Raw genomic sequence first — 13867 nt, forward strand, 5'->3', positions numbered from 1 at the left:
GGGGGAAAACGCAGTCCAATTGATTGATTGGGTTCCATGGGCCTGTGTCTGCATTGACTGAAGGCACTGAGCATGTCGCACCCGGAGCTCTGCCCAGACACTGCCTCCTTGAGGTTTAATCCTTTGGAAAGGTTTAGCTTCCCAGACTGTTCTAGAAGAGTGAGGCCTGAACACGCACTGACTATGCTCCTACAATCTGAACGGTTGTTAGCTTGTTAGAAAACACAGGGCCCTGTGGAGAAAGCATGTCTTCCTTCCATGTCTCTGCTTCAGCAAGAATGAGGAAGAGCAGGATGACTAGGAAAATGGTTTTTAACCTTTATTCTTAGCATAAATCAAGAGGCTCATTTTTCAGACTATTTCCATAGAATTCAATTAAAGGTCAGGTTTGTAATGGAGATCCTAATTATTAATGTGTTGCTATTTTAATTATTAATAAGTTGAAATATTTGCATAATGATAAAGAAATAGCCCAAGAACAACTTTGATAGCATCTGAAGAGTCTTCAAAATATTTTATCAGTAGAGCTTTTATGGGCGTATATAACTCATTTTAAAATAACTGTAACATTTTACTATTATATTATGTTATATTATATTATATTATATTATATTAATTATATTATATATTATATTATATTATACTGGTAAGACTAGTGTTACTACCATCAGACAATATTAACCAAAATATACTGATTATGGGTCTGAAATATTTAAGAAGTAATTTATATAGAAACCATCCAAGAAAAAATAGTAAAAGTAAATATTGTTTCATACAATCCTTACTTACTAATTTCTAAAGAATAATTTAGTTCAAGATCTTTTTAACCACACCCAATGTTACTCTACTTTACCTGTAGGCGTACTGAATCTAAATCTCTTAGTGAAGATTTTGAACAATAATAACCTGTCACATGTAAATTCTTAACTGTATTGGAATTAGCTTTTTGAAATGCAATTTATCAGAGCCTAGAAATACCTGTTTCTGACACAAATAATAAATCTGACAAAATCAGATAGCAAATAAATGATTGATATTATAATGTTTAAACTTCAGCTCAAAGGAAAGGTATTTCCTTTTTGTTTGGCTTTGTTTTTTTAAAGACGGCATTTAAAGATACATTAAAAATTATCTTTATATTTGAAGTGCCATTTAAAATTTTTATTACCATCATTACTTGATTGATATAATTATAAAACTATGTGACCTCAAATATTGAGAATAATTGAGTGTTATTTATATAAACACATAAACATGTAAAAATCATTGGCCCTAATAGTTAATCAAACCCCCTCTTTTCAGAGGAGAAAAGAGCAAGAAGCTTTCAGCCTGAGAGAAATAATTTATTCAGGGATGTTTGAGGGCAGGATTAGTGATACTGACTAAAATGAACTTTTCAATAGCTTATGTGATATTTATTAGGGTGCAGTTTAACCAATGTTAGTAATTATAAGAGACACAAAATTCACTATTAATTAGTTCATCATCAATTATTCAGGGCTAGGCCTTTAAAGGATGGCCACGCTCAAGCCTGTTTTCTATGTTTGTTGTGCATTTCATGCCTATGTTTCTTCGATTCCTTTTCACCTGGTAAAATCTTACTTTCCGTGTGTATTACACCTATTGGGTTAAAGAAGCTTTGTTCTCCTGAGGATCGATATCAAACCATGAGTTCTTTATTTTGGGGGATATGATTCAAAGTGTACCTAGAAGAGACTGTGTTTTGAAAGAGAAATAATTTTCTTTTTAAAATTCTAAATGCTCCTAGTTTAAAATATTTTTCTTCTGATGAACGCAGAATACGTGATTTCAGGAGAAAGCAGCCCTGGCACAGCTGTGCCTTTCAAACGGGCCTTTAACAAGGAGCAGTCGGCACAATGAACTCTGACCACCTGAGGTGGAGGGACAGAGTAGAGGTTTTCTTTCTTGTGGATAAACTTTAAATAAAAAATAGGCCAGTATGTTCATCAAGAGGATATCTATGTGATTCAACTCTGTTTACATTATTGATGTGTTTTTTTTCATTTTCCTCCAGTTTTATTGAATTATAATTGACATATAACTATGTATTCGTTTCAGGTGTAGAATATAATGACTTGATATTTGTCTATATTATGAAATGGTCATGATAATAAGTCTACTTAGCATGCATCACTGCACAGAGTTACAATCTTTTTCTTGTGATAACTTTTGAAATCTATTCTCTTAACAATTTCCAAATATACAATGAAGCAATTTTAATTATAGTCATCATGTTGAACTTTGCATCGCCAGGACTTATTTAATTTATAACGGGAAGTTTGTACCTTTTGATGCCCTTCACCCATTTCCCTCAACTTCTTATCCCTCCCTGACAACCAGCAATCTGTTCTCTGTTTCTATGAGTTTATTATTATTATTTTTTAAGATTCTACATATAAATGAGATCACAGAGTATTTGCCTTTTTCTGTCTGACTTACTTCACTTAAGCATAATGCTCTCAAGTTTCACCCATATTGTCACAAATGGCAGAATTTCCTTATTTTTATATGGTTGAATGGTGCTATATATGTAATAATAATGTGTATGTCATGTTTTCTTTATCCATTCATATGTTGATGAAGACTTAGCTTCCTTCCATGTTTTGGGCATTGTAAGTAATGCTCTTTTAGATACCGATTTAATTATTAGATACATTTCCAGAAACAGAATTGCTGAATCATAGGGTAGTTTTATTTTTTAATATTTTGAGAAACTTCTATACTATTTTCCATAGTGACTGTACCAATTTATATTCTCACTAATAGAGTGCTAACATAGTTTGAAATCTATATCATCTGCTATGTCAACTTGAATATCTTCATTCACTCATTCATTCAGTCACTCAAATATTTGCTGAACATCTACTTTATAGATAGTCCTGTTCATAACAAGCCGCCTGACCACAGACATACAGCAAATGACAACAGTACAATCAGATGCTACCAGTTCAGGTTTCAGGGGAGGATACAGCAAAAGGGGCTAAAGTGATCATAAAGATGGAAAATGCTGGTGATTGAAATAAAACAAAATTCTTCTTAGAATTGTTATTGATTAAAATTATTCACTTATTTACATTAGAAACCAGAAGTAAAATCAGTTGGCATGTCTGTGGTGATTTGCCCCTCTGGCTAATTCCTCCCAGGAACGTTAGATTCAGTCTCTGACATACTGTTTTCTATGCAACGTGCACTGACCACGTGGTCTTGCAGCAATTCTTAAAAGTGTGCCCCACCATTGTCTCTGATAATTGCCTCAAAGTCACTGGCAATGATATATCTTTTTCTGTTGTTAAAATAGAAAGGGATTTTATTTCAGTCAGCTTCAAATAATTGGAAAACAATCAAGGGATCAAATCATCTTAAAGCAACCTCTTTCATTGAGTTGTTCCTTAATGGAGTCTTTACCACATTCTAAGATGAAACTTCCCAGGTATTGCAAATATGCAGTAAGTAACAAGGCATCTAAGTTCCCTGATGAGGTCACTTTAATGGAGTTCAGTTTTGCCTTCTTACTCTTTCTTATTCACAACAACAAAAAATGCAAAACGAAGAGCTTGTGTAACACATATCTTTTGGGATTCCAAGCATGCCATTAGCGCTGGAGAAATGCTCTGGCTTAAAACCACTCAAGAGATAGAATTTTGTGGTTAGTTCAACCACAGACCACCAGTGTCCTTAAATGCCAAGATCTGTGTAGAGGTCAAGGTTAGGATAAAAAAAAAAAATAGTCCAGGAAGGACAGAAATTCTTCTCCAAAGAGGAAGGTTGTTGTTAGTAGTTTTTGATTGGTTTAAAAGTAGCTGGAAAACTCCACAAATTAAATTTGGTGTTGTTGGGAGGAAATGCAAAAACAATATGAAAAACACAAAACCAGGAGGTTTAGAGTCTTCGATGATATTACAGTCTTAACAATTTGTAGGATTTACTTTAAATTTAAACTCACTTCAATGAATAAATAAGCAAGAGGTGCCATCTATGTTCTCAAAATTCTCATCTATCTATTAGAATAAGCCTCAAAATGACCATCTCTTCATGCTCAGAACTCCTACACATTTAAGACATCTCAAATCTGGATTTGTCTGATAGTCAAGAGCAAGTTGTAATATATATTTTTTACCACAAACTCTGTTATTAAATGACACAATTCACACTCCATTGTTGCTTCAGTGCCAGGAACTACTAAAATAACGGTCAGCATTGTTGATGTTAGGATAGCTAGTTTGCCTTTGATTAAAAGAGTATCATAGCTGTATGAAGCATTATAAGCATTTTATTTCCACCATTGTAATGGTCCTTTTTATGTTTTCCATTTGTTCTTATTGAAGTTTGTTGGTTTCTGTACCTGGAAACCCATTGAAACCCGCCGACATCTAAAAGGAGAGAAACACAGCGATGAGCATGCACAGCCACAGAGGCAGTGCTGCCCTAGGTCCTTCAGAAGGAGCATAGCGGCCCTCAGGGCCTGGGACACAGGCAGCTGGTCCCTCCATTCCGTGGCTTCTTCTGCCACCCTCTCTCAACCCCTTTCTCTTAACTTTCTTTCCTTTTGCTTCTTAAAAAAAAAATCTTCTCAAAGGCAACCTGAGTTGCCTCTACTCTCAAGTTGGGTCTGCCCAGTAGCCTTTGCTTATGTCATGTTAGAAGAATTGAAACAAGACTGTGTGGCTAGGACACACAAGAATGGTGTGAAATATGACTATGGAATTTGTCTAAATAATGTCCCCCATATCATGGCTGAAAAGAAAAGACTCAGAAAGCTTAAAAGAATAACTGAGACCTCCTAGAAAACTGCCATGTGACTGAGAGTGACACAGAGTTTTGTTGATGTCCCCTGACGAGGAGAAATGTGTGTCTGAGGATGGACAAAAATAGTGAACTAATTATTTGCCTTAATAACAAAACATATGAAGGAAAATGTTATCTGGATTAGGAGGTCCAAATTATGGGATCTTACAAAAATAGCTGTTTGATTATTTTAGAATATAAATAGAAGTCACACTAGCATATGATTTGGTAGAAGTGCCACATTCATAAATACAAAATGATTAATTAATTTACACAATTTATTCACTCTGCTTCTTAGACACTTTGGAGCATCTGAAAACAAAATACTTTCCTATGTGTTAACACGTCAGAACATATACAGTTTAAAACACAAACGGGCATTGCACAGGAGTATCTATTTTGCTCAGCATAGGAAAACTCTGGAATGAGTAGATTGCAAATGGGTAATGCTCTATTATTAAAAAGTATATTTTTTTTATTTATTTCAGAGAGGAAGGAAGAGAGGGAGAGAGATAGAAATGTCAGTGATGAGAGAGAATCATTAATTGGCTGCCTCCTGCACACTCCCTACTGGGAATGGAGCCCACTACCCGGGCATGTGCCCTGATGGGGAATCAAACAGTTCATAGGTTGACATTCAACCACTGAGCCACACTGGCTGGGTGATAATGCTCCATTTTAATAAGAAAATGTATTTAACTTTTCCTCCTTCTCCAGCATGGCTTTTGTTTTTATTTTTTATATCAGATGTAGTACAAGTAGAAACATGTCTGTGTTTATGTGTGGAAGCAAATGCAGGCGTGGCATGAATTTTCACACAAACACAAAGTCACTCTTAAAATATTCCTGTGGAAGCTTAGTTTTATGACTGCCTTGGAAAGTGACCGTCAACCTGTGACTTGTCACCTGAAAGCTTCTCACAGTCTCTCTGGGAGCAGAAGTGGCACATGTGCTTCTCAGCTGAAGCTCCGCAGAGGATAAACATTAATTCAAGATATTTGGTTTAGTGCAAAGCATAATACCCATTTATGATACTCTGGAGAATGATTTTTGAAGCCAAGAAGGAGGCTTAATCTTGCATATTCCATGAAGAACCTTTGAATGAATAAAATAAGATGTAGCATTAATGACTAAAAAAAATACGAATATTCTAAAAAACAATTTTATACAAAAAAGTCGGTGTCATTGTCACAGAAATTGATGTTAGAAAAAATTATAATCTTGTCAAACTTTTAGCCTCTGGAATCACCAGGCATGTGGCAGAGTAGTTCAGGATTCTTGACAAATTTCTGTGCTTGGTGAACATATTTTCACCTTAAAAACATAAAATTGGGAAAAATAAATTTGAAATATTAAAGAAAAATATATATTTAATGCAGTATATTAAATAAATTTATTTCCCTTTCTAGATAAACCTTCATTTAATTAACTCATTAAAATAAGAGTGGGTTTTAAAGATAAACACTAATTTTTAAAAAGTGGCAATAATATGATTTCATCTTTTTAAAATAGATAGAAATTAAGATCAATAGCAAACCTTCCAAAACCAGGAAAAAAGAGTATGTATCCTTCAGATAAGGTAAGGATATTTTTCTATATTATTTAAGCATTGACACAGGTTCCTGAGAAAAACATCTATATATATATAAAAGGCTAAGTGACCATTCGACTGTCCACTGACTCGCGCATGCTCTCTCTGGTGCCAATCACCTGCGTGTGTTTGATCTGTCATTGTCAATCTTGAATTTGGTCGTTTTTGTTGACATTCTGAAGCTGAAAGAAAGCGGCAAAGGAAAATTTTCCCATCGAATTTCTTAATAGTATTACTTCTTCAGGAATGCTGTATCATAAATTAAAATTGAAAGTAGGTGCAATCATCATGCTACTGAGAAATCTTAATAGTAAATGAGGTCTTTGTAATGGTATTAGACTTATTATCAAAAGATTTTGACCTAACATAATCAAAGCTAAAGTATTAACAGGATCTGGGGAAGGAGAGGTTGTTCTGATTCCAAGAATTGATTTGTCCCCATCTGACCTCCCATTTAAATTAATTCGAAGACAGTTTCCTGTGATGCCAGCATTTGTGATGACTATTAATAAATCACAAGGACATACTCTAGACAGAGTAGGAATATTCCTACGTGAACCTGTTTTTGGACATGGTCAGTTATATGTTGCTTTCTCTTGAGTTCGAAGAGCGTGTGATGTTAAAGTTAAAGTTGTAAGTTCTTCATCACAAGGGAAATTAGTCAAGCACTCTGAAAGTGTTTTTACTCTTAATGTGGTATACAGGGAGATATTAGAATAAGTTTAATCAATTTGTCAGTCATTATTTTTATCAATGTTGTTTTTTTATCATGTTTTTGTTGTTTTCATAATCATGTCTTTGTTGTTGTTATATAATGTTGTATTGTTTATTTATTAATCAATTTATATGTTATTTTCATATACACTTTACTAATTTTCTTTAATTAGTAATTTAATTTAATTTTCTTTAATCTGAAACTTCTATTATGGAGAAAGGGCGAATAGCAATATTAAAATATCTCTTCTAATTAATTTCCTTTCAATGTGCATGAATCCATGCACTGGGCCACTACTTACTTATAAAGAGAAAAAGTAAACAAATAAAGGAAAAGTTAAATAAGTAAAAAGTTATATTTATTTAAAAATAAATAGTTAAAAAATATCCTGAAATATTTTTATCCTATGCTTTTCTTTATGTCATGAAATGTGTCAGAATTTTAATACTAAATAATAGAAAAGTACATTGTCTGAAGTAGTCAAAATGTATTTCCTTAAAATATTTGTAAAATCAATTACCTATGAAATATGTTGTGAAAATTTAAAACGATTAAAATATTTTCTTCCTTAAAGTTAGATAGAAATGAGGACTCTTGTGAAATTGTCCTTAAAAGTGAAAATAAATTTTAAGGTATTTTTTGGAAATTAACTTATTTGAATATCACTTAGCATTGAATGAAAGGAAATTATTATCATACAGCAACATCTTGTGAAAGTTTAAGAAGCAAAGGATAACACAGTTCTTTTTCCCATTTCTTCTTATAAACCAATTTGAAAAACATAATTTGAACTGAAAGGGAAAAAACAAACGATGTTATTGGGTTAAGACCCTTTTGCATTATATTATGTTTTCAGGGAAAAATAATAGGCTTCTGATTTCCACTAAAATAATGTAAAATAAAATAAATAGCAGGCAATGGCTTGCATTGAGTGAATGTCAGTGACTTGTGATATTGATATGTATGAATGTCATTATATGACATGTATAAGCACGTATCTTTACAGTTAGTTCTCACCTGTCAGTCATGATACTGTGGGTTGATGTAAAAAGTAGGAAGTTCTAAGACATACATTTTGATATAAGTTAAAGCTATTAAATTACTAGGTTTCGAAGACATCGTCTGAGTGTCCTGAGGAGCAGAAATTGAAGGAAGTAGATCTGCATTTCCAAGAATAGAAACCACTCCTCAAGAGTGGAAAGATACCAACATGGTACCCAGTCATAAGGAAAGACCTCCATAATTACAGATCGCTGAGCCAGGGACTGACAGAGTATAATTAAGGACAGAATAATCTCACTCTTGTATAAAGTACAAATTAATAGGGCCACGTCTCCAAAACACAGTGAAGATTGAAAACCCCAGAGAAGGTCAATGGAGGCAGTTACAGGAATCGCCAGGGACAAGTTTCATTTAACTTGAACACAAGTAGCCTGTGGAGGCCGGTGAAATGATTAAAATGTGCATTTAATTAAATGGAAACTGTCAAGTCACTCCCCAGATGGTGAACAGAAACAAACTAAAGATATAAAACTCTAAATATCAGTCTTATCTAACAAAACCCATAACTATATGTTAATTTTTTTCTCTTATTTTTAAAATGATAAGAACTCTCTAATAATACCTCATAAAGAAAGTAAATCAGATGTTTGTCATAAGGAAGATATTATCCACTAGTTTTTTCAAGTTACAATTTCCATACAATGAATTTAGGACATGAATTTCAATGTGAAAAGTAAAATCATTTCTAGTAACTCTTTGACCATTCATGTGCCTGTGCCATTTCCTGAATCTCAAACACAGATCTTAGATTTCGTGTGACTGATCAGTCTGAAGCCAGATCTGATCTCATGAAGCTGATCAGACAGGAGGTTGTTCAGATCACATTAAAGTGCCTATTTTTCTTTGACTCACCCAATGTGTTATTTAAAATAGCTTTTATTTAGCTAGCAGAAGAACCTTTTTTTCACAGTGTATTATTTAAAATAGCACTTCTAATTTGGACTTATGAATGTTGGATTGTTATGACACAGACCTTTTCTAAATCAACAATATGCAAAAATTAAAAAATAAAAGAATTTTGCTGTCCCAAGAGAGCTCAGAGGGCCCATCATAAATGGCTCCCATTCTGAGCAGTAAAAGTACAATGATTTTACTGATGGGAAAAATTGAAGTAAAAATAGTTTGTGGTAGTATCCTGTCGCCTGGCAGAAAGGCTTTTTCTTACCATCATCTAGCTGATTCCTGACTTTCTTAAGCTCATGTAAGAGGTGAATGATGAAATGATAGTAAATCTCTATACATTTCCCAATTCATTGAAATATCAGCTGAAACACTCCAAGTTGAACATGTATCCTGAAGATATGCGAGTTTTCTGTTATGTCTTAAGTTCTTTACTGTATTTTCTGTAAACATTGTCAAGATTTTCATCAAAATTATTAAAAGCAATCTGTGAGAATACTTCCTCTCAGAGGGAAAAGAAAACAACCCTGGAGATTATAGTTATAGCATCTATAGAGAGACATACATTTTAAAGCTGATCTTTAATGTTTATTGGGAAGGAGGGAGTCATTGAGTAATATGAACCTAAACCAAATAATGATAATAACTTATGCTTAGTTGAAATCCTCATGAATATAAAGGAACATTTGGAGAACGGAAATGAGGAAGACTCTTTGAGGCATGGCTCCCACCCTGCTTGGTAAGCTACACAAAGATACTGATCATACCCCAATGAACTTGTAAAAACTTGATCCTATAATTCAAACAACAAGGGTTTTCCAGTGAACATGAGATCAAAAGTGCCATGGCCACTGGCAAGCACACGGAAGTCCTATAGAGGGAATTCTTCAAGGCTCTCAATAACTCTCCTAGTAATGCCAACAAAATGGAAACCTAGTCCACAGCGACACACTGAGCGCCAGAGAGAAGGGATGCATTTCACTCATGCATTTGTGAAAACATCTATACAGTCAGAAACAAGGCAGAATCAAGTTCAATGTAGGAAGTGGCCTTAATGGTATTGAAAGTTCGGTGGTTCAAAACGATGAATTTTAAAAAGCTTTTAATTAGCACTCGGTGAGAAAACAAAAGGGATGTCTCTGGATAACAGCATTAAGGTTTCAGGTTGGAACATGGACAAGATGTTAAGAGATAAATGCTGAGGTGGTTTACCCACAGATATTCTGGAATCTCCTTCATCCGAGTTTTAAAGCAACTACACAGTATTGAGCGACTATGGCCCCATCAGAGCAAAGGGTTGGAATGAAAATTGGTTTTGTTGTTCTCTATGATGTAAATTTTTTATATTTAATATATGAATCGATTAACTATATGGAGGTTCTTGAGTTAACCACATGGTAGAAAATCAGGTGTGGTTTTCCTCTTGTGAAGATACTGGTGATGCAGGTGACAATTTTATATCTGATATATGATCGAGGAAGCATTCATGGATAAACAATGTAACAGCGACATGGAAATTAGTGCTGTGTGTTCTAATTTTGGAACTGCCATTGACTTTCCTCATCATGGGATGAGTCACATAAACTCAGGTATAATATTACACATTATTAACATTATTAATGGTGAATGGGGGACACTGCTGCCTCACAGGTCCTTGTAAAATAAAACTAGCAAAATTGACTCATTGTAAAGCTTTAAAATCATAATTCATTTAACTAACTAAGCAACAAAATGATGATAATATAAATATAGAATCACTCCTGAAGAGCTGGCAGAAAAAAAATAATCGGTAGAAATTTATAAAACTGGTGCAAATTGGAGAAGCATTATAGCATGGAGGTGATGAGCGCTGGCATTTGTGAGGTTGTGCACAATAGTTTCATTCCATGAGGAGCTCCAGGATTTTAGCAAGTGAATAGGAAATTAGCACAAACAAAACACAGAAGTAAGAACAGCTAAGAAAAGATGAACTGGCCCCAAATTACCAAATTGACTGTAAATGAAGCATGTAGACAGGGGGACGAGTCCTGGGAGAGAGACATTTTAACACTGATGTTTAACTGTCAAAGAGTTAAGTCCCTTTAAATTGCACACAATCAAGAAGCTACTTTGTTTGAGGAGCTAATTTTGCCTTTGCTTCTGATGCAGGAAGTGGTCGCACATCTGGAAGGAGAAACGTATTAATGTCCAAACGGGCCATGTTGCTGCACCATGTGTTAGAGCAAGCAGAATCCGGGGGGATGGAGGGGCACGTGAGTAGGTCACAGAAATTGCTTTCTTGAATCTAACACATATATTGTAGGTGAAAAACAATAATTTATTTCTTGATAAAAAACATCAATCCAACAGATCCATTCAAGGTTCCAGAATAGGAACCTTTTAGGTCTGAATGTCCACATTCTAAGCCTAGTTTTGTACTTGGGCTCTAACTTTGTTGGGGAACACCTAGCATTGGTAGAGAAAAACACAGAAGAAATTCCTCAATATGACATCATTGTGTAACCTGGCTTAGTGGAAAACATCATTGGTATAAATTGATATTTAGAAAGCAGAAACAAAGAAGAGTTAGAGAGAGGAGCAATATTTTTAAGGAAATCTTACCATCAGTGAGATTTTTGGAACACATCTATTTTGTTCCATACTCCTAGTCAGTAATTATTATTCTTGTCATTCAAAGTAATCCATGATGTTCACGGGGTCAACTTGGATTGAATTTTTAATATTTCCCCCAGAATGGCTTGTTAGATTAAGTTGTTGTCATATACAAGAATGATCCTTTGGCTGAGAAGATGATCTCAATGAGATTGTGATGTCATTTTTGAGAATTCTCAGCTGAAAGACAACATGCTCTATATAGGTCTCCAAAGCACTTAGTCCACATAAGCAAAAAAGAAGACGAAACGAATCTCTATACATAGGGAACAGAGAGCTCAGAGAAGAGGTATACAGAGGGCAAAGCTTTATTGCCCAGAAGGGGCAGCTCTCGCCTGTGCAAGGGACCTGAACTGCACTTCAAGGATCATCCACCAGAGGGCAGTGTGCCCAAGGTAAGAGAAGGGAGGACTCTAAATCCACATTTAAACACTTAGGATAATTTACACTTACATTACCAAGGTGCCTGTAGGCATATTTTAAAATCTAGAAAGTATAATAATTTCTTGGTTTTTAAAAAGAATTCCTGAATAGGGGCCACTAAATACCAGCTTCTATTTTTTTTTTACATGATGATATTGCATTAAGAGGAAAAATGTTACATTTGTACTTTTAGATATAAAGTTATTTTTGTATGTATTGATTCCTATAAAGAGAAAACACCACAGTGATATTTCCTAGGAACAGTGGTATGAGTGTATGGATAGAAGCTTGTAAATGTTGTTTTCCCAGTTTCAATCACCTAAATAGACATGCAGAAGGAAATGAAGGACGCCCAAAACCTTTATATAGAGTCCCAGGTGCACCTGGCAATCAGCACGCAGGCCCATCTGAAAGAGGCGGGGCAGCTTCTTCCTGCTCCTTCATCCCGCGGTGAGCATGGGGCTGCTGGACCACTCCCGGCAGGATCCCTGCTCATCTTTCCTCAGGGCACACCTGCACACATGCATTTATTTTACCTCTTCCGGATGTGCATTCCCTTTCCCTTCATTAGCTCCTCCAAGAAACTGTGGCCTGTGGTAAAAGTCAATAAGTCCATTTTAGAACCAAAAGGGGAACAGTAGCAGCCTCCTTACCTGACGTGGGAGGGAAATGAAGTCCAGAGACAGAGGCAGAGGCAGATTCTGTGTCAGGGAACTGACCAGCAGCTGGGCGGAGCTCTGCTCAGGTAAGGAGTCCTCCCTTCTCATTCCCAGCAAAGACCAGCACAGGAGCCTGGTTTTCCCCCCTTGGCATTTTCCAGGACCATTGGATAAAAACAAGAAACGAAAGAGTAAAATAAATCAATAAATTTAAAATTGAAAGGCAAAGCTGCTATGCCAAGAATCGCAATGAAATCCCACTGGAACACAAACTTTCTTGACAGTGTATCTAACCATCTTTGTAACTAATCTTTACCTCTAGAACCGTGGTCGGCAAACTGCGGCTTGCGAGCCACATGTGGCTCTTTGGCCCCTTGAGTGTGGCTCTTCCACTAAATGCCACGTTCTGGGCGAGTCTATTTTGAAGAAGTGGCGTTAGAAGATGTTTAAGTTTAAAAAATTTGGCTCTCAAAAGAAATTTCAATCGTTGTACTGTTGATATTTGGCTCTGTTGACTAATGAGTTTGCCGACCACTGCCCTAGTAATAATGGTGATAACAGGACAAGAAATTTTCTTCTGTTGAGGCAACTGGCCTCAAAGGATGATTAAAACATACCTCCTGAACCACAGGCCAAAGGGGCTGGGTGAGTCCTGCCAATCCCCAGATCCTAGTGTCCACGTGAATAGCCACCTGCCGCTCCCCTCTCTGCACAGGCGCATCCCACGCCCCAACCGCTGGCCCCTGCAGCACCTATGCTCCCTGGAGACAATCACATCTGGTGTCAGGGCCGTGGCCTTCCTTGGCTCATCTCGTCTTCTGGCCTTTGATGCATTTGTTCTGCACTAATCATATGGATTTCAAGTACGAGGTAGATTAGCTTAATTTTTTGCATTGACAAGTATTTTGAATTGGATGTTGGGCATTTTTTCACATTAGACTTGCTTACTGTGAGCAAAAGGAAACATATGATGTATGATGCCAACTACCAGAAGCAAGCAGGGATAGAAGCGGCTATAAAACCAGCCTGTTGCAGCCCCGAAGAGACAGGTCAAAGCAG

General features: G+C 35.7%; 1 long non-coding RNA gene across 2 annotated transcripts in view; it reads right to left on the minus strand.

The window, feature by feature from the left end:
• Positions 1–11836, minus strand: part of LOC114228778 (uncharacterized) — a 30215-nt gene extending 18379 nt beyond the window's left edge. For both annotated transcript variants that reach the window (XR_003614897.2, XR_008557733.1), the window contains exons 1-2: positions 11676–11836; positions 6517–6579 (exon numbers count right to left, since the gene is read on the minus strand). This is a non-coding gene — a long non-coding RNA (uncharacterized LOC114228778). The remainder of the gene's footprint in view (positions 1–6516; positions 6580–11675) is intronic.
• Between the last annotated feature and the right edge of the window lie 2031 nt (positions 11837–13867).

The sequence above is a fragment of the Eptesicus fuscus genome, chromosome 12 (assembly GCF_027574615.1).
Source record: "Eptesicus fuscus isolate TK198812 chromosome 12, DD_ASM_mEF_20220401, whole genome shotgun sequence".
NCBI lineage: Eukaryota > Metazoa > Chordata > Mammalia > Chiroptera > Vespertilionidae > Eptesicus > Eptesicus fuscus.